Source organism: Oxyura jamaicensis, chromosome 3, assembly GCF_011077185.1.
Source record: "Oxyura jamaicensis isolate SHBP4307 breed ruddy duck chromosome 3, BPBGC_Ojam_1.0, whole genome shotgun sequence".
Lineage (NCBI taxonomy): Eukaryota > Metazoa > Chordata > Aves > Anseriformes > Anatidae > Oxyura > Oxyura jamaicensis.
Window position 1 is genome coordinate 16,388,233 of NC_048895.1, and position 26,026 is coordinate 16,414,258.

At 43.3% G+C, this 26,026-nt stretch overlaps 1 long non-coding RNA gene across 4 annotated transcripts in view; it reads left to right on the forward strand.

The window, feature by feature from the left end:
* The window catches only part of LOC118163570, a 40,743-nt gene that overhangs the window by 13,793 nt on the left and 924 nt on the right, over positions 1-26,026 (forward strand). For all 4 annotated transcript variants that reach the window (XR_004749117.1, XR_004749115.1, XR_004749114.1 and 1 more), the window contains 2 exons: positions 2,036-2,134; positions 16,169-16,445. This is a non-coding gene — a long non-coding RNA (uncharacterized LOC118163570). The remainder of the gene's footprint in view (positions 1-2,035; positions 2,135-16,168; positions 16,446-26,026) is intronic.

Here is a 26,026-nt window from a genome sequence, read left to right on the forward strand (position 1 = left end):
AGTTGCTTTATGGCTCCTGGCTGGATAGGGTAAGGACTTTGTAAAGAGGAACAAGCCACTCTATCTTCCATGTTCCACCGGAGTTAGTACTAAAACTTTATATGATATGTCCAGTGATTTAGGACTTTAAAGACCCTTTTGGCCTACCATCGCTCATGGGTAAGTATGTCATCTTTCTTTGCACTTAAGTGGAAAAAGTTGAAGTTTCTCCAAAGAATATATTTTTGACCGGAGCTGGAAAGTTTAAATGGTGACTTTTCAGGGAGCTTTTAATAGGAGTTGAAATCAGGAAATATCAGAATATGGCTCTTGAAGTGCATTCTGTAATCAAAGGGGAACATACTTTTTTTTTTTTTTCTTAAGCATGCACTTACTGAGCTTCTATGATGATTAATTAAGAAATCTTTCTTAGGTTGTTCCATCTCAGAGTGATAGGTGGTTATAGGGGTCATAACTGTACTGTGTGCCAAATTTTCCCAGGGGAACGCAGAAGTCCGTGTGACATGGTAGGACTGCTCAGCCTTATCGCCTGGGATGCTCTCTTCTGGTGTTTCAATGCTAGCAAAGTGATGCTTTTTAGGATTAGGACCAGCTTTGCCCATTCAGACCTGTTTTGTGTAGCCCAGAAGAAAAGCTATGTCTGGCAGCCCCTTCCTACTGTTTCCCGCCCAGCCCCAACCCCCCCCCCCCCCACCCCAAGGATCTTCAGGTCTGTGCTTGGGAGCTGGTAGGATTTTTCTAGTTGTCTTCAACCTTCTGTCAGGTATTCCTGATTGTAAAAAATAAATAAAATAATAATAAGTAAAAAAAATCATCAGATGTATATCACAAGCATGCCCTGTGTGAAACATTGTGGCATCTGATCACGTTCTTACCAATAGATACGGGTGGGGCTGCATTTCAGTGGTGTTTCAGGTGCACACGGTTTGTGCTCAGGGCAGTCTGAACACGCCACGTGGCAAGAACGGTTGGGCTCATCTGCCTCCAGCCTTCACCCTGGCTTTGGCCAGTGCTACGGCCCTGATACATCTTAGTGAGACACAAGAGTTTGCCAGGCATGCCACCAATCTGTGTGGTCCTGAAACTCAGCGTCTGGGCAGGCAAATTCTGTTTGGTGTTCCTAAGCCCTGCATTTGCCTGCCCGCAGCTGAGGCTGCCTGGATGTTTGAGCCCTTGCTGCTTCGGCTTTGGCCTTCTATAAATATTCAATCGGTGTAACTTTTTCTTGGAGCAACAGGCAAAAAATAAAATAAAATCAAAAATTGTGTTTTAAAAATGGTCGTCTTCAGGAAGACAGTATAATATTTATGCTATAGTCATTCCCACAAACTAGGATGGGTTGAAGTATGCTTAGCCTCTGGTTTATGAAACTGAGGTCAAACGTGACATGTTTCCAGATGACAGATTGTCAGGATGGCTTTGCCAAACCACATTACCAAAATTCTAGTCCTTTGTGCATCAGCACTGTGTTTATTTGGGTTGCAGTTTGAAAGTGGCAGGATGAAACCTGCTGCATCTGCCGTTTTGTATGTCAAGAGTAACAAAGTGTGTGGTTGGTGTGACTGGACACTAGGATTTGTGCAGCTGTTCATGGTTTGTCTTCATTTTCTTGTTGAATTTTTACACTTTCTCAAAGAACGAGGTCTTGGGTTAGGAGGAGACTTGAGGCAGTGCGCTATGGAAGAGGCTGTGGGTCTGTGAGAGGACTGCACAAAAGGAGGCCCTGGGCAGGATGTGGGGGGGCACTGATATCATTTGGACTCCCCTGTGGCAGCAGGCAGAGCTGAGCCAGCCCACAGCTGCTTTCTTGTGAAAATCAGCCAGGCTGTCTAACAGAGAAGTAAGAATGACCAAGCAGCACTGTGTTACCAGACCAGCACGTGAGCAACCAACTGGTGTAAAACAAAGACATGCAGCTATGGAGTGGAAGAGGGCTTTCTTGTCACTTGCTAGGGGCTATGTCATTATCTGAACATGGTGAGGTCTCACTCCTACCACACTAGTGATGCACATGTCTTTTTGGCTAATTCTGCAGTGACAGCACATGCGTAGATGGTGACTGAAGAATGGTTTCCCTTGCTCTGCTAATGCTTAGCTTCCAGCAAGTGTAAAGCTTCAACTCCAACCAGGTATTGTGGGATTTTTTTAATTTAATTGAAATTACTTTGCAAGACACTCCAGAGTAAATACCCTAAATTGCAGAACACCGTTGGTAATATGGAACATGTGATTTATTTTATTTTTTTTTAACAAACTGATCCGGGAAAATGTTTCCACGCTGACAAAAACAGAACAAATGTAGGTCAGTGTCTGAAGGAGATGAAAGAAGCCAAGTGTAATGAGAGCCTATTGTTTCATGCTGACATATGCAGGAAGCTTGTGGAGAATGAACATCAAACTAAAATGTGAGGAAAAAAGAATAGAAGGCATGAAAATCATCATACTCAAGAAAACAAAGAGATCACAGAAAGTTAAGGGGCATGCTAAGAAATCTGCACTAGGAGGCTAAATAAATGAGTTTCACATTTCCCCTTCTCCCTTCTCTTCAATTCTGGGTTTGTCTCTCCCATTTGTCTACTAGGTAGCAGCTTCGTCTTCCTTCCAGGAATACTTTGATTTTTTTTTTTCCATCCTATCCTGCAGATGCCAGGGCCTAGAGAGATCCAGATGGCAAACAGACCAGAAGAAAATGCCTCTTCGCTGTTTCACTTCTCGTCTTCCTCTCAAGTTAAAACACATGAAAGATCTATTGAAAAGAACAGACAAGTCCTATTTACTTTTTAATAAGTAAATTTAGTTTACTTATTTAACAGAAGTTAATCCACTGTTCAAACAGCTGGAATAAATATGAAGAAGCAATTTAGAGTCTAATTCTTTGCTTGCGTTCACCAGTCTTACACTGGTGCATTTTCTTCTACTTCAGAGGCAATTTCCTGACTTGGGCAATGGGCATGGAGAATTGGACCTTCGTACTAATTGTTTCTGCCACCCATTGTCATCTGTAAACATATTCCGCAGTTTTGGCTGGCCAGTGCCTTCCCCAAAATTTCAGTGTGGTTCCAGGAGACCTAATTCAATTCTCAGATTTGGAATGAACAGCTCTGAGAGGAGAGCATTGCATCCTGAATGTTTATGGATGGGGCACTGGTGCGTGTTTTCCTACTGACCACTTCCTTTTCACAGAGCTTTTTTTCCATCTCTGGCAATAGAAAAACATCTCGGTGGGAAAGCTGTCTGCCTAAATCCTGTGGTACCCCATTGACTTGAGTCATGTCGCTGGGGGCTGCCCCAAGGGGGAATGCCCTGGTGACTGCAAATGTTCCCAGGATTGTCCCTTCCTGTACCTTTCCTCAAGCGGGCAGGATCCCAAATTTCCACCCTGTCAGTGTAACAAAGGAGTCCTGTGACAGCCTGATGGGTGCTCTGTGTGCTGCTTCTTCCTTGGGAGCTCTGAATTCCCAGCACCATGGAAGGCATCATCTGATGAGAGGTGCTGGTGGGCCACTATTATTTCTTAGAAGTTCGGTAGTTTTTCACAGTAAAGCTGGGAGCCCTGGCAAAGAACAAAAATTTCCTATCTGTCATCCTTACAATGCCGAAAAATGAAGCCCAGATTTTTGGGTTATTTTAGGGCAAAGGGTGATGATGAGTGTTTCAATGCACTTAGTGATACATTTAAATTGGTGATTTATGCAGCCTGACATTGACTTTAATTTAGCTCATGTTACTAGTAAAGTAATTCAGTCCTTAATGAAGTGTACTCCATGTGACATATTGAACATGCTATCTGACAATCAGTGGCTTAAAACCAGCCTAGGTCATATTTTCTTGTGTCAGTGGAAGTGGGCTGTCAGTTCATAAACCTAACCTGAGGTATGCTGGCCTATCACTCTTGCTGAGGTATGGTGCTGAAGCCTGGGACAGACGTGCATTAAAATAAACTTTTCTAATCAGTTGAAGGAAAAGGGGGTGGTGGTGGGGAATGTTAACCGAGCTGTTATATGGATGAGAGCATAATGTGCACATGTGTGTATGCATATATATTTACTTGAGATTTGGCTATATAAGTGTAGAAAAAGGGTTGATAACAAAAAGCTTCTGACACCGATCTGTGCAAAACTTTGGATTGCGTGGCAGAAGAGGGAAAGAGTTCGGTTTACATGTTCCTGAGTAAACTGATCATCTCTGAAGTAGTACAAACTATGCTTGCCTCAGCTCTTAAGCAGGTCCAGAATAAGGCTCTGTGGTAAGTGATGGAGAGCACAGCCACGCTGGCTTTGGGAAGGGTTCAGGGGACTTCATGTGTCTGCATTTCAAAGGCATTAACAGAGCAGCTCCCAATGGTAAATATGCAAATCTTTTTAACATTTGTGAGGAGGCTCGTTCTTGCTTGCATACAGAAAAGGAAGCAGAAGTTTTGAGTGATTCCAGTAGGCAGCACTTAAAAATGAGCAAGCTTGCTGCAGCCTGTGTCAAGTCACAGCTGTGTCATTTCTTAGTGCAGAAAGTTGACTAAAAGTAATGTGGCAAACTTTTGCTTTCTTTGCAACAAGACTCATTGAGACCTCTACATCATCCTCTTTTCCTTTCTTATTTTACAGAACTGCCAAGAGTACATTTCATGTAGGCGAGAGTGGGATTTGGGGGCAAGAAAGAAGGCAACAAAGGGAATTAGATTCTAGGTCAGCTGTGAAAATGGTATCTCCCCTCACACCCCCCTGTGTGTTTTTTTTTTTTTTTTTTTTAAGTGGAGGGGAAGGACAGATATTGCTGTGTCCCAGAGCACTTTCTGGGAAGAGGAGGACAAAAGTTGTAATGAAGGAGAACTTGTCAGCTGAAAACATGTCTTTGCTAAAAGGGAGGAGTGTGGGAAAGATGTTAGCTTGGGTTAAAATAGCACTGCAACTGAACAGCCTGAGTTTTAACCCTGGCTAAAGTGAAATCATCCTGAACTCCCCCATCAGCTTGAACTTGAGATGCTGATCCAAGTGAAGTGCCCCTCGACAAAGCTATCTTGATTTTATCAGTGTTTTATCCCCCGGCGAGGTACCTGCAGCAGCCTGCCTGGTTTGCCACGTTGTTTTGCAGCCTGCAATACTTTGTGCTAGGGAAGGCAGGGTTGTGGGCAAGGCAGTGGGAAGCAGCTTGTTTTGAAGAGAGGGCGAGTGGGGAAATAAAGGCAGCTTTTCACCAGCTGCAGCTAGCCTGAGCAGGGATCTGCAGGTCTGAGCTCAGCTGGTGCGCTGCGACGGAGGGTTCAGGGCTTGGGGCAGAGTCACTGGTCAGAGAAACAAAGGTGCATTTACTTAAAATGGGAGGCACGTGGCTGCTTCTCGTGCTTGGCTCAAGCAGCTCTTGATTTTTTTGGGGTGCTGAGCAGCCTTGGGGCTTCTTGGCTGGGAAGGAAATAGGGTTGGTTATGAGGGAGAATGGGCAAAGCAAAGATTGAAAATATCCAGGAAAAAGTGAACTTAAAAAAAAGAAAAAAAGAAAAATGCAGTGAAGGATCCTCAGCTTTCAGGGTTATATAAATGCTTGTGAATAAGCATTTGATCTTTCACCTCAATATGTACTTAATACAATATATCTGACATCTTACTGTTTTCATAACCATGCCTAAAATTCTGGAGTATAGCAGGCGGCCTGTGGGGAGACCCAGCCGTGGAGTATGACACTTTATTTTAACACTGCGCGTGACGCGGTTTTAGTTTTCTAAGGAGCAAAATGCAGTATCGTACATCAGAACCAAACTAGAGAACGGTGTAATTGCTAATGAAGTATTTGTACACTTTCATCCAAATAGTTGATTGATCAAGGGAGGGGTGTTTGACTTTTTGGTGGAAGACATGGTAATTAAGTAGAAACAAAATACTTGACAATAAATAAAAAATCCCAGGAATAGACTGCAAAATCACAGGTTCTAGCTCAGCCCAACACTATACAATTTCATACTTGATTTATTATGTTTTAGTCTGGGAGCTTCAATAGTGTCTAAAAGTTTGATAGGCAAACCCCAATGAAATTCTCCTGGTTCCTTTGAAAATTGCAGGAATTTTCTATTTACAGCATCACTAGTGATCAATGGAATTTTTGGGACAGTCAAGAAATATTAAACAGGCTGAGTTTGCTCTTTATGAATTACCCTGGTGTTTATTCAGCAGATCATTTTTCATCGAAGCACAGTATTAAAATTTCACTTGTTTGTTATAGGGTTGTCAGAAAGAAATCTATTTCCAAAAATACATATTTCCATCTCCCGGTACCATTTCTTTTTCTGCTGTAGCTGAGGTTATGTCAACACTCCCAGTGTAAACCCCCTCATTTCAAAGATTAGTAATGCTGGCATCCTCAGCCCAGACTCAAACATAGGAAAAACATAAAATAGGAGCAGGTTTTGAAACAATCACTTTCAATGCTTTTGCCTCTCGTACGAAGTGTCACTCTGTACAGAAATCAGTTGTGTTCAGCCTCTGCTGCAAAGTTACAGTCAGAAGAAAGAAGTTGTGTGGACCTTCATGTTGTCATTGTACCATTAAAGCACTCGTGTCCCAGAAGTTTAAACTGGCTGCCCTGTAACATTTAAAAGTCATCCCCTGCTCAATCTCAGTAACTTTTTCCATAGGGTTGTTTGCCATGCATAACCATAGTAACATCACACGGGGCCGTGCCAGGGCTCTGGGATGGTGCACGCTTCCCACTTCTTGCCATCTTTTGGGTCCTCCTGTAATATATATGCTTTAAACAAGTATACAGCTGTGTATCTGCTTAATCTAGAAAAGTTTTGGCATCTCCCATGGAAAAATAAGGGCTGAGCCCTGGATGAGGCTTAGGAATGCCAATGCGGCGCTGTGGATTTCATCGTCCTCTCTTTATCAGCCTTGTTTCCTGTCACTTGGCAGGTCTGAGCTGCGCCAAGGAGATGGGTGTAAGCAGTGCCTTTTGGGTACCAGTTAAACACCCGAGGACAAAGCCTCAAGCGTTGCAGAGCTGCTTCAAGGCTCCTCTTTGTGGTGTGCTGGTTACATGTGCAAATTCCCTCTTGTGAGCTGGGGCACCCAGCGTACCCCAGAGACACCTCCTGCTGGAGGTGACAGAATTGGAGCACATCACAGATCAGTCTAATTTATGTGCAAGATTGGGATTTAGCTTCTGTGCTTGGCATCAAAGCCCTGTACCCTCCTGCACACCACTGTTAGTGTGTCCTTGGCCTATGGGAAGGACAGGGAAACCTACAAGCAGAGTGCCCAGTGCTCCTGTGCCCTGCACACGGCTAACTGCTTGGCTGGAATTTGCACAAAAATGGATTATAAGAGGCTGAGAGGGTGGAGGTAAATGTGGCATGTTGAGAAATTATCTTGAGGAGACACCAGAGCCTGCACAGTAAGCCTGCATGAGCCTTGGTTCCCAGACCTTGTAACCATGTCCAGCTGTGGCATGGGTGACTGGGCCACCAGGTCCTCCTCACTGCAGCCTCTAGCTGCTTGGCAAAGGTGAAAGCATTGAATAAGAGAACTGGCTATCAAAGTCTGTTTCCTAAGCTGATTTTCAAGAAAGATGCAGGTGACAGTAGAGTGACTTCTGGTGCTGTTGGCATAGACCTGTAAAGGAGACTGATGTAATGAAAATGGCACTTCAGATCAGAGAGACAGCTGAGCCCTCCTGGAAACCTTGACCTTGGGAACACCTAATGAGCAATGCTCAGAAAAAATGGCTGAAACTGAAGGTGAGGCCTCTAAAATGCACAGCTGTCCTGGGAGAGGGAGCAGGAGCTGGTATGCCCAGGTGAAGCGGGTGCACAAACATGTAGCTCTGAAAGGTCTTGCTGTAAGAAAAGGAAATGTGCTGAATGCCTGGAGGCTCAGAGGGAAACAAACAAAACCAAATGAAAAAGCCTGGAGGAATGATCTCTGACTAATGTGCAAGGGAGAAGAGGCTGCTGCTTTTGGTTTGTACTACCTCTCCTTTCCAAGAGCTTGGCTTGCAAGTCTGAGGAATGGCAGGTGTCTCCAAGAGCTGCCACCATGAAGTTGAGCAGGGTTGCAGTTTAGGTGGTGTGGACCTGTCTCTATAGGCACTGACCTGAGCCTGTTAGCTCACACAAATGTGCTTCTGAAGGCAGGTTCAGAAATCAATGTGCATGCATTCTTATTTGGCTCTCCTTTCTTTGATTGCTGCTGTCTTAAGTGGAGGAGACCATATCTAGATGTTCCTGATTGACGCATATCCAGTAATTTGAACACTCCGCCTGGAGTCTCTGATTTTGCATGACAACAGGATTACATTTATACAATTAATTAACGTTTGCTTGACCACTTTTATCCAATTTCTTTCTCCAGCACATAAAAGAGAACCTGACATAAATTTCTCTTTCAAAACAATTGACTTAGCAACTGCTGACCTTCTGTTCTGTCATTCTGAGGATTGATTGGATATTGTTGGATTGTTTCATTCTGCAGTAATTAAACATAAAATTAATTATGCTAGTAACCTATTATTTCTTTGAACCAAGGGCTAAGTCATTTGTTTTTGCTTGGTTACTCTGTGGGTTCTGACATCAGACAGCAAAATCTTACTGTTACAAACAAACTAAATAGTATAAAGGGAGCAATTTAATAACCAAAATATAATATAAAGACTTCTAATTTCCGTATGGCTGGCCTATTGCATTAGGTTAATATAATTTGATCTATAAATCTTTTAAACCTTATGATTTTGTAATTTAAACATTTCCTGGATGGCTAATCACGCAGGGAAAGAATAATAATAATAATAAACTAAAACAAAACATGAGCCAAAAATATACCTTAAAAGTAGATTAAAAAGATTAGATAGGAGGAGCATTTGTAGAAGACTCAGCGAGCCTTGGTATGGCTGAATTTCTGGAGCTTACTGCTTGCACAAGTCAGCCTGGGTTCAGTCTGGTGCTGATGCAGAATTTTTTTTGTTACAATGAAAGTGGTGTTAGATATGTTTACATTGCTAGTATTTGGTGAAGAAAGGAACATCAGACTGACAAGTTGATATTATCAAAATATATGTGCTCATGGACACCAAAATAGTATTTTGTGGTTTTCATTAGTGCAGGACATATTAATTTAATTAACGTGATTGAATGTTGTATCATACCATGAGGCAGATACTGAGCCCTCGCTTATTACTCACCCATGGGCTATAAAATGCTATGGCTGGCAAAAGGGGTGCATGTTTGTGTGTGCCTGCACTCCTACACTCCTAGCTTTGGTTTCATGTATGTGCTTTGTCCTGAGCTGGTGGGGATGGTGCAACAGTAACCCTTTTTTTTTTTTTTAAAAAAAAAAAAAAAGGTTGGGAAAGGTAGAAAGAGGAGAAAGAGGCAGCAAAATTGGGGATCATGGCATAGGTTGCAGGGAGCTTCCTCCATCAGGATAGTGGTTCAGTGGTGCTGCAGAAAGCCTGGGTCCCTACTGGTGGTGGCTGTCCTCTTCCAGGCTCAGCAGCTTCTTTCTGGGACTCGGCCTCCAGCACTGGCATCACCCAGGGGGTTTTATTCTCCAGGCTGGTGCACTGCAAATGTAAAACCTTTGATACCTGTGGCTACCAATAAAGGACAATGCTGTGGTACTGAGTCTTCAAAGCTGGTGCTTCATGTCCCTGACTCCCTTTTGTCACTGGAGCTATCAGCCAGCCTTTGGTGGCACACAGGGAAAAGGACACATGGGAAACACTTCAGAGCCTTAATCTCCCTGTCAGGTTTGCCAGCTACCAGCTTTGCTCATACCTAGAGCTGGCTCTGATAAAGCTCTTGTAACGCCTCCAGGTTGTTCCATGTCTTTCTTTAACCTTAGGAGATATTTGCTGGTAGCCACCTTCTCACGGCTCTTGAATCTCTCTGCTTGAGAGCTACACTCTTCTGCCATGACAGGACATACATCAGTGGCATGGGAATCTTGAACGTAAATGACTTTTTAATTGTATGACTCCACGTAGCCAGTTGTTGAAAGATGCAGCGGGCGAAGAGAGAGCAATACTTTACAGACCAAATACAGATACCAATATATGAGCCCTTTGTTTTCATTCTCCTGCCCTAAGGCAAGTAATACACTCAGGTCTGTGGACATCAAGCCTAATTTGATCTCACTTACCCCAGTGAAACTATATTGACTTTGGTGGAGACACTGCTTCCCACTGATATAAATGAGAGCTAACTAATTCTTGAGGCCACTAGCTGTTGCCACTCGGGTCCAGGAAGGCATGCGGCAGCTACAGCTGCCTGTTTGTCATCAGCTGAGAAATGCTTCTTTTGTGAGTACGTTTTCCAGGCACGTTTTTCACTGTGATGATGGAGGAATTTTGGCTAATGAGTTGTTTTGCGTATCTTAGCATTTCTGCAGGAGCAGCTTGATAAAAGCCTGCCATTAGCTCATGGTTCAAGTGTGCAATCTCATTGCCCACAGGAGTAATGGGGAATTTTTTTTTCTGGAGGATGCTGTTCCCTAATAATCTATTTTTCCAAGACTTTGACCTGTGCTGACTCTGTGTGAGATCAGTCATTCCCATCTCTACTAAAGGGTCTTTTGTCCTCTCTGAGCTTTGCCAGCTCCCATCCATCCCAGTCCCTTAACTTCCCATGTGCATGTGCACCTTGCTCTCTGCTTTTTAACCTCCCAGCTTTATTTGCAGCCACCTCTTCAGGGGAGTTCAAGAGACAGTGTTATTTTGTAAATCCCCATTTGCAATTTATTTTTGTGAAAAAGGTTGTCCTGGACTCTTTCTGTCTGCATTCCTGTAAAGTCACTGTTATTTAATTTAAGAAATTGGATTCCCAAGATTTATCCTTAAGAGCGAATTTCAGGAGCTGGTTCTGGCATCCTCAGAGGATGTAGGTACCCACATTTTTTTGATTTAGCTTCTATAGATTTTTTTTTTTTAATTTGCTGTCTCCTACAAGCATTTCAGGACTGCTTTTTAGCAATGTTTCAAGGTAACGTGGTAGGTGAGGAAATGTTTTCCTCACCATGTCAGCATTTGCATTTCCAGTCCCAAGAGCTATCTCATATCTCTAGAAAACCTATTACATGACCAAGCTTTTCAGCATGATGGTGTGATGGTCTACATGATCTTTTCCCAAATACTGTTGCTCAGAAAGCAGTTGACTTTCTATAACTGCAAACTTCAGCCTTGGCATCTTGAAGGACACACCCCTGATAGTCTCTTTTGCTCTGTCTCAAACAGTCAACCAGAAGGACAAGCAGAAATCAGGGCAGTCCAAGGCCTGTTGTGTATTCTCGTACCCACCTGCCCCATACTCTCTGTTTCACACCAGTTTGCTCCAGCTGCACGTAAACAGCTTAGCAGTGAGTTATGCTTTCCAGCTGACTGCTGCTGGTTATAAACCCTGAGTTATTTTTCATGAACAGACCCTCTGAAGCTGTTCTTGGTGTCCTATTTGATGATGAGAGGAAGAAAGCGTGTTACAAGTTTCCTCATGGAGAGTCGGTTGCTGCTCCTTATGGAGCCCTTATGGCTTTGGGGATAAAAGTCCTGACTCCGCTGCTGACCTGCCCCTGATTAGAGGGGCTACTCTGGATCTTTTGGAGCTCTTCCAGGAAGCAAAGCTTGAAGGCAGGCATGCACATTGCCGAGGTCAGAAATGGGGGAGAACACGGAGCACAAACTAATTTTTGGCAAGTACAGATCAAAGCAGGACAAGGTAATAGTGCATACAATCCAGTTCGTGGGCCTACAGAGCTAAACCTCAAAGGAAGCGACTGAAATCAGCAAAAGAAAATGAATAAATATCACTGAAGTGAAAACTATCTCTTATTTTCCCCATCTGCCCAACTTTTATATGGAAATTTTTTGCATATTTGATTGGCTTACTTATGGAGAACTTTGCCAATGTGTCATCTCCCACAGACAGGGTGGGCTGGGACAGTGCACAGGGAATGTCCCACACTTCTCTTCTCCCCTGGTCAGCCAGTTCTGGTCACTGCTGGCCAGGCAGACCTTTGATCTCCTAGGGTCCTGTGTTTTGTTTGCTTACTTTCTAGTCCCAGTTTGCTTGCTTGTGCTGGTGGGAGTGCACGTTCCAGTTGTCCAAAGCCACCGTGTCTTCTGGCCTGCCCTCTGTAGCAGGCAGCTGGCAGCTAAAGCAAGCAGCTGCCAAATGCCTTCTTGTGGTTTGCATGATGGAAAAGTTCACCTGAAGTTTTACCCCTTGTGTTTATGAAGTTGAAAAACCGCACAAGTTTGTTCCCCTGCTGCTGTGTTTTGAGTTTTCTCATTTGAATGAAAAGATAAGGAAGAAAATTACCTGGGCAGACCTGCTCTGAGAACAAAGCACCTGGAGGTTTCCCTCTGATAACAGGCTGCTGAAGAAAAAAGTTAGCTCCAAACCAAACATCTATGTCAATGCGCTCTATGGTGGACAAAGAGAGACCTCAGTGTTACCATGTGGCGCTGGTGTTTTCAGATTAAGACGGGGGATTAAGGAATTTTACTCAGCAATTTGAGATGCTTTGTTAAGAATGGAGGAGATTTGAGCTGCTTTGTTCTCAAACCACATGTTAGTGAAAAAGCAAACAGGCACTTAATCCTGACAGACAGCAGAACTTGACATCGGTTCCTCCCCTGGGAGGTGACCAGGAGTTCCACATGTCCGGTTAAAATGGTTGGTTCTTCTTTTTTAGGAGCCCTGTCCTCCACCAAATGCTGGGCTGCACACCATACCTAGCCACTACATGGGGCTCTGTGGGGGTCTTGCCCTCCCCAACCAGAGTTAGCACTGGAAAGCACGCACAAGGTGCCAAAATTGTTACCGAATAGGGCTGAAATATGTTCTAACTTCAGGTCACGCCTCTAGTCTTAAACAGGACCATGCACACCCCCCCCCCCCCCCAAAAAAAAAAAAAAAAGAAAGGAAAAAAAAAAAGCTGATAATTTTCCTGTTTGGGACTTTGGCTGGCTTCCTGTAACAATAAAAAATATAGCAGTTGACATATAGACAGCTGAGTATATACATGCTTGTATACTGCCCTCTGACACAAACATTAATGTCTTATATAGATCTTTGAGGTTCTTTTAAACATCTAGTTACATTTTAAGGTCATGTCCTCCGAGGTCATTGATGTAAGTGTATTTGTAGAAAGAAACAAGCAGCTCATTGAATTTGGTTTCCCATTTTAACATATATCAGTTAAATTAAATACGCAATGTTATAACGTCTGGCAACAAACCCATTTTCTGATGTATAAAATTTGACTTTTCCCCTCTGTGTTTATGTCATAGCTAATACACAAAGATAAAGTGCATATACTATACTCTGCATATTTACTGAACTTTGGCAAGTCACTAAGAGCCAGTACTCAAATCAAATTAGAACCACCCGATTTATAAAACACCCTTCTAAACTAATCTTATTATATTAAAAAGGAACTCTAGGCTGATATGAAGCCAATCAATAACTCATGCTTCCCGCTGCAGAGCAAACATCAACTATCCCTTTCTAATCTTTGTGTTTTGCCACCATTGCAAACCTGTTGTGAAAAGCTGCTCTAGAGCATTACTTAAATAAACAGGGTAAATGCACCCAAACATGAATAATCTTGCTGCATGCTTATTTTCTCTGCAGACACTGAGTATAAGGGAGGTCTTAGTTTTTTAAAGGGATCTACTTCAGGTAATTTGACTAATCTTCCAATTTGCTTCTATTCCCATTGTAGCATGCATTATTTTTTTTTTTTTTTTTCCTTTGGCTTGATTCTGCAGTCACCCATGTGCCCTAGTTTTGGAGAAAGGATCACTTACATTGGGAAAGTAGAGTTGGCCTTTGTTTACATGTCTATTTTCTGAAAAGATATCCCATCTTCCTTCCAAAACTGCATTTTTAATAGTCTATAACCTGTGCAGGGCTGACTATATCTCTTCGTTTTTTCAAGTTTTCAAACAACAACAGAAAAAAAAAAAATAATTTTTTGGGGGTGGAACAGTGAGATGAGGGGGGGAGCAAAGAAAAACTTGGCCATCCTTTTGAATTTTCATATGGAAAATAAATTTGGTAATATATAGCTTCAAAAGTATTATTAATATCCCCATTTATCCCTTGTAAACAGCATGTGAAACCTGGCAGTGGTATAGTAGGGTCTGAATAAGAGAATAGCAATTTACTAATTCCCTTTTAAAGACTAACAGAGAGTTCACAAACAGAGCTTTGGCACACTGCTTAATTCAGTTGCTCCATGCTTCTATGAGGGTTTATTGACTATATAAGGATCAAATAAGGGGTGAGCTGAAATCAGAAACACAGTATTCATTCATTTAACTCTGCTATAGTAGAGCAAATTCAGGGTGACTCAAGGGACACAATGTCTTGTAAAACATATGTACTTAATATAAGGGTCATAAAACTTATTAAATTAAAAGCTAGGTTAAAAATAGGAAGAAAATTTATGCTGCTGTCTAAAATAGCAATAATTTCCCTTTGGCCTTTCCCTTTCCAACTAATATGGGTTCTAGTTTTGAAAAAAAAATAGTCAACTGGTAAAATCTTCATTCTTCACAAGTGAATGCAAGTCACTCTCTACCAGGTGAATGGTACAACTAATAACATAGCACAATAAATAAAAAAGGGGGGCTGCTGCCAGCTGGGAGGATATATTGCATCATTGTTGACCACACACAAAAACCTATAGGCATCCGTTTGCTCTTTGGGAAGGAACAGTGGGTAGTTCTTGGCCAACAGAGCACAATGGGAAGCCCCTTTGGCCGCAAACTAAGGGTAACAAAGGGAAAAATTCCTTTTTGTCCTTCCACAAAAATGCCCTATCACTGGTGGGTTGCCAGCCAGGATCCTCTCTCTGTGGCAGTTCAGTGGTGGGAGCGTAAGAAGCCCCTCTTGGGTGGGTGTCGAAGGGTTACTTGGGAAAGTGAGACACCGTACATCCCCTCCTGTCCTTGACAGGCATATCAGCAGGAACGAAGTGCTGAGATGAAGTCAATGTAATTATCCCACAGTCCTGCAGAATGACAGCAGAATTTAGCTCCTTCGATCAAGAGAACTATTTTCTATTAGAGATGTGGTGTGTGGGGGGGTGGGAATAAAGTGTTGTGACTTAAATCCTCCTCTCTAACCTCTAAGAAATCAAAGTGATGCTGGGCCATCCTTGACTCATGACACTATCCAGACCGCTCCTAGCTGAGAGCCCCTTTAATGTTTGCTCAGTGGTGTAAGTTTTTAAGGATGGGTATGAAAACCTTGAGGGTGCTGGAATTTAACATTTTTTTCCTGTTCCTTCTGGTCTCTGAAACTGTATTGTCATAGTTTTTCTGTTTTCTGAATTAAAAAATAAAACTTTCAAACAGTGAAAAGTTGTTTACCTTTAAGCTACCATTTTGTGTTGGCCAAAGCAAGCTTGTTGCTTCCTTATGCCTTTTTTTTTTTTTTTTTTTTTTTTTTTTCCATCTCCACTCACTGTTTGAATGGGCACTGGGCAGGACAAAGGCCACCTCTTCTGGCATGTTTTTGTGCCACAGATAATACAACCAGCCTTGATTCCAGTCCCCTGTGTGCTATGAACATCTATTTTTTTGCACGCTGTTTAAACAGTTCTGCACCCAAATCTGTCACCCGTGACCTCATTAAGTTGCATTTAATCACCCAGGGATGCCCATCAGGCATAACCCCATCATTTCCTGAGGAATTTTCCCTGATTTACTTAATAGCTCTAAAACACTAAGCGGGAGACCTCTGGTTGCTGTTCCCTGTGAATGTTGGGTTACTGGCATTTATGCTGTGTTTTAAACAAACAGTGTATTGCAGGCATGCTTGTTTTGAAAAATAAACTCTGGGCAGAAGGAGTTAGTTCATGTTGGAGCCAGATTGGTAGCGATTTGGCTTTTGCCTGCAGATGGGAAGAGGTCAGGCTTTTGGGAGAGGGGAAAAAAGCCACCTTTCCCCAAATAGCAGCTAGTGTTTCAGAGAGAAGGAAAACCTGCACCCGAAGTGCTGGCTTCTCACAGGGGTGCTTTGGGAAGGGACAACGTGGTCCTGGAAGACCTCAATTCCTGTGTCTGCCCTCCTGGTCAAGGCTCTTCTCTGGGTGTTAATGGGTTTTTCTCTCTGAATTTCTATTGTTTTTAGAGGTGAATGTAGGAAGGTTAATCTTCGGTGTCTCCTGTTTCTTTCTAGGAGTCCTTTCTAGTTGCTTGTAAATCATTAGAGATTGTCAGTGACGAGGCCTCTATGACTGTGAGCCCTGTGATGGGATAACCAAGGATGGATGTGTCCAGGAGGGACAGCTAACCTCAAGGTGTCTGCAGTTTCCCTACTAATATTGGGCTGGATTTGGGCCACCTGAGGTGAAGCTGTCCTCCCAGAAGGAAATCCCAAGCACAACCATGGATCAGCATTTGCAAAACGGTCATCTGAGGAGCACGAGACAAAGATCCTGCACACTCAATGTGACCAGGTATGACTTTGTGCATATACATAAAAATGTATACCTGCATGTCGGCTTGCTATCATTTTAGGGGAGCGCTGGTGTGGAAGGGGGAAGGTCCTTCCATTTTCACGACCACCTCTGTGTTTCTATCCCAGTACTGTATCCTCAGTTCTTCATGTGATATTCCGTGAAAGATGGTAGACTTGACAGCACATCATGAAGCTGGTGAAATCACTTTAGAGGGAAATATGATTTCTTGCACATTATGCTGCTTTCCTCTGAGAGAGCTCAGCTTGCTCTTCAGCCTCCAAATAGCACCTTGTCCTGACATTTTCCAGGAGAGTGTATTCTAGACCTGACCTTTCAGTCCTGCTGATAGGATAACAACAAATTCACTGGCACCACCTTTGGCACTCTTCTTTGTCTCACTGATGCAGTAGCTGGGCCACTGAGATGCAGAATGGGAGCCGCGGGTGCAGTGTGTTGGGTGGGAGGGATAAAACAACACCCCATTGCTCATTCTCGAGAGCCAACATCATCTGAAATTGCTGCTAAAGTCCTGCCTGCCCTGCAGTATCTCGTTAGGAGGTGAAGCCAGGTGGGTGGTGGAGGTGTTTTCATGCTCATCGCATCAGGAGCTGTGTGGCAAAACAAGGTGTTCAAACTTCTGAAAAGATGGTCTTTTGAGAGTCCTGTGGCTGGGCTACAATATGAATCGTTTGTCCATGGGAAGGGTCACCAATTAATTAGCAGTTTTATTTAAAAAAATAAAAATAAACTGGCAGCCCTTCTGAAATTTAAGCACATTGTTCATGGTGTAATTATAGATGAAATATTAGAGAAGTGGACTAATTACACACAATGCACTTGAGCCCAATTAAAATAGCATCTGCATTGAACGTAGGGGTATTCTCTTTCACTAATAAGAAATACTTTCTTAACAAGAGAAAATAAAATAGCTAAATTGGATATGCAGTTGAGATTATAAATATCCTATTAGCATATAAAATGAGGATTAACCTTATTTAATCACTGCTTGCTTGATCATCAAAAGTCATGTTTCACCTCTATAATGTAGCTGTATCTTCTCTGAAAAAAAAAAAAAAAAAAAGAAAAAAAAAGCAAGCAGCCTATTAATAAATTTAGCTAATTAGGTGTGTTTTCTCATATGCTCAGCGAAGCTGGTGGGGCAGACCGTCTGCCCCTAACCACTTGGCTCTTCCCCATCTTATTTGAGGCCTGAGCTTGTTATCAGACAAGAGGTATCGGTGAAGAGGTAGGACTTACAGTGTAACTGCTCGGTGTATGGGTTTGTACACCGGGCTCTGGCTCACATGGCCAAGGGGAACGGTACCAAGGGGAACTCGGGTGATGAAAAGAGATGGGGAAGAAGAAAAGAGCAGAAAAGATGGTTTCCAAAAGCTCCCTGCTAAATGAAGCTCTGCCTAAATGTTGGTGTGTCAGGGCGCATTCTCACTCCAGCTGAATGACTCCGGGTGTCAGGTTGGCTGGGTTTACCCCGGGTCCCTTGCTGCCGGTGTCCCCAAAAGCCAGCTGGTGCGTGAGAGGCCACGCTGCTGGCTCGGCAGGGAAGTGCCACCTGCCAGCTGGCTGCCCCAGCAGCAGCTGACAGGGTGCTGAGCATGGCAGCCTGACCTCAAACCTCTCCTATAAATGTTCGGCTGGTCCGGTGTGTGCAAAAAAGCGTCTGCTCTAAGCAAGAGGAGGGCTCTGAATCGGTTGTTTTTGGATATTCTCTGTAGGAAGTGAGCCCTACAGCGTGCTGCTTGATGTATTTGAGGATTGCCTGGCAGGTTTCAGAGCTGGTTGTGGAGGTTTACCTCTAGCTTCATCCATCCTTCTGCCAGCTCTCTGTGCAGCAGAACAGAGAGGCAAAGCCATCCACGCTGAATGGTGGTGCTGCATTCCCATAAAATAACGTGCAGAAGCTGTGTTTTAAATGTGCACGTGGAAGCACTCCCAGATGAAGGGCTTGAGTAATGCCATCCTCACTGGGCTGAGGCAAGGCGCTACAGCACCACGGGCACACGTTCAAGGGCTGCTGGCCCCAGTGGGCTCCAGGATATCTGTTCAGGCAGAGCAGGAGGCTGCTCTGTCTTCACCTAGAAGAAAGCACACCAAATGAGCTGGCCATCACGTGCCCCCAAAACTGGTCTGGTGCCTGTTTTTATTAACAGAAGTGTCATGCTGACACAGATGTCTTGGTGAAGGTGAACGCTACACTCTGTGACAAGCCCCAGGGACCATCTCAGCTTCTCTTTGACTCCATGTGTTGGACTTCGGTGAGAGTGCAGATGTTCCTATCAAATAAGAAAACTTAACAACCCAAACCAAAATGACCCCAAGCCCTGTCTCTCCAAACACTTTATACTGCAATGCTTAAAATGAATGAAGTAGTTGTCTAGCCATAGTGGTTGTGCAGATGGCGATGGAGGCACAGAGAGCTACGTGTTTGCTTGAAGCTCTTCTTTGTGAACTGTTCAGGCCGAGCTACGTCCCAGCATCATCTTGCCTCTGTCCTGACCCTGGGCAGAAGTGTGAATTTTCCTCTTGGTTCCACAAATGCTAGTCAAGTGCACCAAGGGACGGTATTTTTATTTATCACATCCAAGGAGCCACAATTGGATGTTTCACAACAAACTGGGCTCAGCCTGTGATTTACAGTAATGGGTAAGAGCACTCTGCTGGCATGGCCCTGGTGTTGCCAAGTCTTGTGATGGTTGCAATGATTTTTCCTTACTGCCACAGTGCCTGGAGCAAAGTGTTCATAAGCGTTTCAGCTTTTTTTTTTTTTTTTTTTTTTTTTTTTTTTTTTTTTGGTGGTAGTGGCAGTGGAGGGCTTTGTTTTCTTGTATTAAGAGCAGCTTTCTATCCCTTAGGGCAGAACAAAAGAGCTTGGAAGCATGCTCTCAGTGTCCTCACAAAGGCTCAAAAGGCAGTAAGATTTTTTAATTTATTTATTTATTTTTTTAAGAAGCCCCCGATTTATTTTCCCACAATTGGTTTGAGTCACTCTGGCATGAGTTCATTTCCCTTCTTTCCTGATTCATGACTTCTGGAGCGCTGGAGATGGGCAATGGCACCAGAAGCAGCAGCAGATACCTCCGTGCTGCTCCTGCTGGGTTCTGCGAGGTGCGGATGCTGCTGGAGCAGGCCTGCAGCAGATATTTGGGCTGCCACAGCAGGCATACACCTTTTGTTGCTGTTTGTGTCCTTAAATCTCATTTACTACTCTCAGTTTCAGGATTTGATGGCAATTTTCCTCTCACCCAGCAGAACAGGGTAAAGGGAGCTGAAACGTGAATGTAGCTCAAAATAATGAAATATTTCAATGGTGGCTGCAAGCAGCTCCCGCTCCTGTTTCAGTCCCCCTGTGAGCCAGCACCTCCAGCAACTTCTCACTGTGGCATCAGCCACTTTCTCATCTGTGGCCTGCTGCTTGCCACGTCTTTGCATTTGGTCCTGGAAATCACATTCGGCTCAAACCTTTGGAGAAACACTGGAGGCAAATTGAAAGTGACTGGGAGTAAAATAGGCTCTGCCACTCGGAGGGATTTGAGGTGTTGTACTGTCAGAGAGGGCTGTGGTGAAGTGACTGAATCCAGAAACATATGGGGAATGGAGAGGTCTGCGGGTGAGCCTAACATCAAAAACATGAAACGCAGCCGGCTGCCCACATTCAAAATGCAAGTTCAGGGACCCTGCTACAAAGGAACGAGGGAAAATAAAAAAGGGGAATGTGAAATGTTTTTCTGGCTTTCGTGGCTGTTCATGCCACAAGAGATCTCTCTTCGGGCTTCGATCTTCAATTGTTTATGTTTTATTTCACTGCTGTTAAACCTTTAAATCACGGTAATAGTCCTGAGTGTAGAAAACATAACTTGTGGGACTTGAGTTCTGGTGGCAGGAGGGTTAAGCACTACTGCTGCATCCACAATCCTGCTTGTTTTTATCCTGTCCCAAGCATTGATGCATTAGGCAAACCCGGCGTTAATAACAGCTTTGTGCCTTGTCAAGTGGGCCAGAGAGCTAACCCAAAACGGAGCTGGCGGTCGGCTTGTACCCACTTACATCCAATTAAGAGGAACTCTCTGCTCCTATGGAGCTGTTGTTCCCCACAACAAAAGTTTGAAAAATAAAATTCCCAAACCGTCACAGAAGTGTTAGGCTCAAGTCTGCCCTCACAGCAAATCAGGCCCATCAGAGAGCTCACTCTCCTCGCCTCCCACGGAGCCATCAGCAGTGAAGCTCTCCAGCACCCAGCAGCTCCTCTGAGGTTCTTTCTCCGTGTGCTTTTTGAGCTGGCACCCCTGGCCAAGTCATGTCTGATGACCTGCCCAGAAACTCTTCAGGGTGGGTTTCTGGCACCATTCAGCCTCGCCGTGGCATTGCTGCTTTATGGGGAAGGGTCCCGTGGAGGCGCAGGGTCATTTTTAGTGGGGGGCAGCAGGAGGAAGGGTGCTGGGGCAGGGTGCTGTGTCCACCGCACCCACCAGGTGAGGCTGAGGAGGGGACTGGCTTTTGGCAGAGGGAGAGCTGTGTTTGTCTCTCCATGTCCCTGTTGTCATTCACGGCTTGTTTTCAAGGCCCGTAACACAATTCTTCTCTAACAGGGGGGAGGACTTTGTTAAATTGTAAATGAGTATTACTTCGAGCGCTCTGAGGAAATATGTTATTTCCCCGTATAGCCCATACATTATTCCCACCTAGTTATGGGGCCTCACATTTCCTGGAACTATCACGCAGGCCTTAATTCTCCTCACACGACATCCCTTTAAAATTGCGGAGCTCTCTTAATCAACCTTTGTATTGGCTGCAAATTTGCAGTATGACCTAATTTGAAAAATGTCTCAAAGTGCTGACTCAAATGCTCGGTGAATAAAGGCCAGTCATTGCCACTGTGACACTAATGCAATGCAAAACAAAATCGAGTTGCATCAGCTGAACGTTAGTTTGCAAAAATATTAGTGATTGAAGCCACTTGCCATTCATATTTTATTTATGCTCATGAGATTTATACTTTTTTGGGGCTCTAAAACCAAATTCTGGAGAGACTCCTTAATGGTGAAAAATCCCAGTCAGATAGATACATCTAAGCTGCATCATTTGCACTTCATAATCTCCTCTCTTTTATAAAGCAGGAGGCAGACACATTATTTTAGGACTTTTATTAAAATATTTATACAGCAACATATGAAAATTCTCATCCTAATATGTCACTTTGCGTTTTTAAGTTAAGTTCCAAGTCTTTATCTTTTTTCCTTCTCTAATTGAAACGCAGCTGATACTCCTTCATTCTCCGGATAAGTAACTGCCTTAAAATGACTAGAAATCACTTCAGGACTAAAAAATAAAAAAATAAAATAAAAAGGAAAAAAGGGGATTTGGGCCAGATATCAAACAGTTTATGGGGAGAAAAAAAAAATAATTTCAAAAGAAAACAAAACCAAACAAAAACAACAACAAAAAGCAGTTTTATTTAACTTCTCAAAAAGAAAAGAAAAAAAGAAAAAAGAAAAAGTAAGTATAAATTATTGAGTTTTTATCAGGGCATTGTTCCAATTCTTTTTACTTTATCTCCTCTTTTTTGTGCTTTCTTAAGGAAACTTCTTTGAGCTACAGCAACTTGGCTGCAGAGGGACAGAGTGCATTTCTTAGTTGGTTTGTCAAATATTGGCTGCTAATTAATGTTGGGATGGGTTACTTAAGAACCAGAAGTCTACAGATAAAACAACTCAGCAGGAACTATTCTTCCATGTTTTTTTTTTTTTTTCCCCTTCTTTTTAATTTTAAAAATTGAAATGTCAATAATGCAAATAGTCTAATATGTGCTGATAAAACATCTATGACTATGCACTGAGGTGGCTGAAAAGCAGACAGACACACACAGAGAACAGGAAGACAGGCCATTAATTTAAAATTTAGAGGACCAATAAGTTTTTGATAGCAATGGGTTACTGTGCTAATGATTATTTAACTCGCTTCATGTTGGGTTAAGTGTGTATGGCTACGGAAAGTGTAACGCCTTGCTGAAGTGCTACAAGGAGAGTTTTGCCTCTGAAATATTATATTCCAGGCAGGGGGGAAAAGCAGCTTGGTTATAAAAAGCAGTTGCCGTATGATAGCAGATTTCAGTCAATGGTGAAGCAGAAGCCAGTCCAGTTGAAGAGATGAATTTTGTTACTGCAGGGGAAAAAATCCAAAACAAACAAACCACACACACACACGCAAAAATAAAAATAATTAAAAAAAATGCTTCTACGTGCCCCAGTTCCCTCATAGCCTGTGATTTTAGCACGGCTGTATTTATTGATGGTTGCAAGCACAGGGAGGGGAGTATTGCTGGATGTTTTACCTTGCCAGTTATTCTCCTAATTCTTCTTAACCTTTTTCTTGGTTTTATTAAATTTATTTGCTTCTTATTGAAACGTGGTTTTCCATCATAAGATACTCTGGGGTTTGGGGTTTGTTTGGGTCTTTTGAGCTTTAAGGGACATCTGCACATATTATTCAATAACACACCGAACATCCTTTTTCAACTAGAAGACAGGAAGAAAAAAAAAATAGGTAAGAACGGCAATAAATGTTTGATTCTCCGTAAATGTTTGCAGACATTTTTTTTACTCCATCATTCTCCAAGCACAGCACCGTTTTTTACTTGATCCTCCTAAACGGATTGCACTTGCTAAACTCTCCATTTCGGGTTGTTAGTGCTGTGTACGGCAGATTCCTTCGCCGTTGGATGTAAGAGCTGCCGTTTGTGAATGTTTTGTGTCCTTCAGCCTTTCCAGGATGGCGTAGGTGGGGATGCTGGAAACCTTGTAATTGTTGCCTGTTGGGAGAGGATGGCAGAGCGATAGCTAATGATCTGGAAGCTAGCTGGAATTTGGAGACAAATGCTAAACATAATCAATATATATAAAAAGAGATTTTTTTTTTTTTTTCCTGAAAAAGAGGCAAAAAATGCAATGAAAATTTATGACCTTAACATTCCTTCAGGGTCAAGCAATTTATCAAATTCTCTCACTTTCTGGTTTCAATTACACAGCTATTGTGGAAGGAACTTATTTTAGCAGGTTCATTTGCCTCAGTAGGGAATACAGGACTTTGGCCTAATGCTTCACCTTTAGTGCAGGCCATTTGAGCCTTAGAACAAATACCAATCATCACTCTTTGGGAAAAAAAAAAAAAATCTGCATCGGCATGGCCTATTGGAATGGGGTTTCTGTCAAGGTAAACGGTTGTCGGCAATGACTGTGGTAGAGTGGCGATAAATCCCATTTTATTGCTGAAAAATTCCAGCTTCTCTCCATGCCTGACAGCTCCCCACATTCTCGTACCCATTTGGGCAATTTCTGCACTCTGTCCATCTGGTTCTTATTACCTCTCAACCTGCCAGTGTCTGATCCAGAAAAAGTGCAGGTCAAAAACAGGGGAAAGAAACCAAGGTGATGGACAAAACAGAGAGGGAGTGATTGAGGGACCGAGCTGCTCCCTGTTCCTCCCTCCCCACAATAAAACCAAAAAGTGTTGGAGGGGGAGTGGTGGTGGTGAAACAAAAGCAGGAGAGTTTATTAACTTAATTATGAAGTTGCCAGAGACCTCCTTAAAATAGAAAATTAAGTAGGTGTTAAGCCCCATGCTCTGGGCCCCAGTACTGCCACTTTTGATGCTTGCCCAGGGTACTGGTGGCACCTGCCTCCAGAAAACCTTTGGAGAGAGCCAGCCCCTGACCACAGCCACCCCGTGCCCCACCTGCATTCATTTCCACTGTTTTTGGTCAGCCAAAGTGCAATTAAAATTTAATCCAGGGTAAGGAATTAGTGGGGCTATCTTCATGCTATAGAAAATTGATCAGAAAGAAATCTCCATCTTTATGTACGTTTTTGCACTCAGCTGAATCCAAGTTGTCTTTAGGAAGTTCAGCTGCTTATCAACTCCCCAGCAATAAGCAGAGAGAATGTTTGGCCATTTTTCTAATTAAGAAAAAAAAAAAAAAGTCACAAACAAGTGAGCCCAGGACAACTGAACTGCTATTAAGTCAAAGCAAAAAAAAACGGGAGCGCTTCTCCCCTTGCTCTTCTCCCAGTGACAACCATACTGTGCTGTGTTTGCCAAGGGCCCACTGGTGACACCAGGAGATGTGCCCTGACCCATCAAGTCAAAAATTCCCTTTCAAGGGATCCCACAGGGAGTCTAACTGCTGTTTTTATTGCTTATTTATAAACTGCTGTATTTATTCTACCTGAAACACTGCGTCTTGCCCTCTGTATTTTGTTCCCCAGCAGATTACTGCTCTGAACATGTGGTCTTGTGCAAGCTTTACACTTGACCCTTCCTTAATTCCCTGAAGATGCAAGGAAAAAGAAAACTTTTCAGAGCTGTCTCCTATCCCCAAGGCCTGACTTGATTCCCAAAGGCAAAAAAAATGTCACTTGTGTCCTACAGCCTGCTCTGGATTTGCCCTGTGCTCCTTAGTGCGCAGGGGTCCCGAGCATCCCACGATGGGCATCCCACCCATAGTAGGACGTGCTGATAGGCGTCGTGATCTGATCGAGTGCCAAAAGGCTGTGGATTGTGAACGTGATGTTATGCTAGGAATTTTATCCCTACATCTCCTTGGAGCTGGGAACCTGTTGGCTCCCCGAAGCTAAAGCACAGCTGGGTGGGGGGTGCAAATGCAAATGTACCCGTTTCCACCAGCAGCTTCTGGTGGATGTGCAGGAACCTCTTGGCATCGAACAAAGAGAGACAAGGGGAGGAAACAGGAGGTGGAAGAAGTGCAGGTTCTTACCCCAGAATGAGTCACCTGAATGTGAGATGTGTAAAACACGGCACCCAGCTCACCACCTCTCCTCCCACCTTTTCCCCAGGTGTCGGGGCATCCATTTAAAATACACGTTTTTGGGGTTGTGCTTTGACAGAGGAAGCCTTCCTCCCCGTTACCTTCTGGCGATCAGAAACCACACGGGGAGTTCCAAAAGCCTATGGTTAATATTTGCCATACATCACAGAATTAGACTTTTTAAGCATTATTTTCTGCACGCCTTTCTCCCTATGCAGCTGGAGGGGGGGTACGCACGGCGCAGACTTGTTACCCGCTAGCTCTAACAGCGCGGTCTGGGATGTGCACGGCAGCGTTTGCTGGGTGAGCAGCTCTCGCCCACAGTGGTGCGTTTGCCTGTGAACCCATTTGAAACAAAGAGGGAAGCCCCAACCTGGACAATACAAATATTTCAGCATCCAAACGGTTAATGGTGAGTATTATAGCTTCAAAAGAGCCCATTGGCTAACCCTAAAGGATGCCCTGCAATTGTTAAACTCATCAGATGAAACTACCCTTCTCAGCTAGCCCTTACATTTGTCTGGCTAACAGTAAAAATACTATAATAAATCGGGAACATATGTTGCCAGACAAGAATAAGTGATACAAATAAAGAGTCAAGAGACATAGCCCCTCAAGAACAATGTGTAAAGATTTAAACTTTCAATGTATTAGTTAATCTAGGAACATTTTAGGAGTAACTTGAAAGCGGTGTACTGTTTGTTTATATCATTCCGTTTTTTTTTTTTTTTTTTTTTTTTTT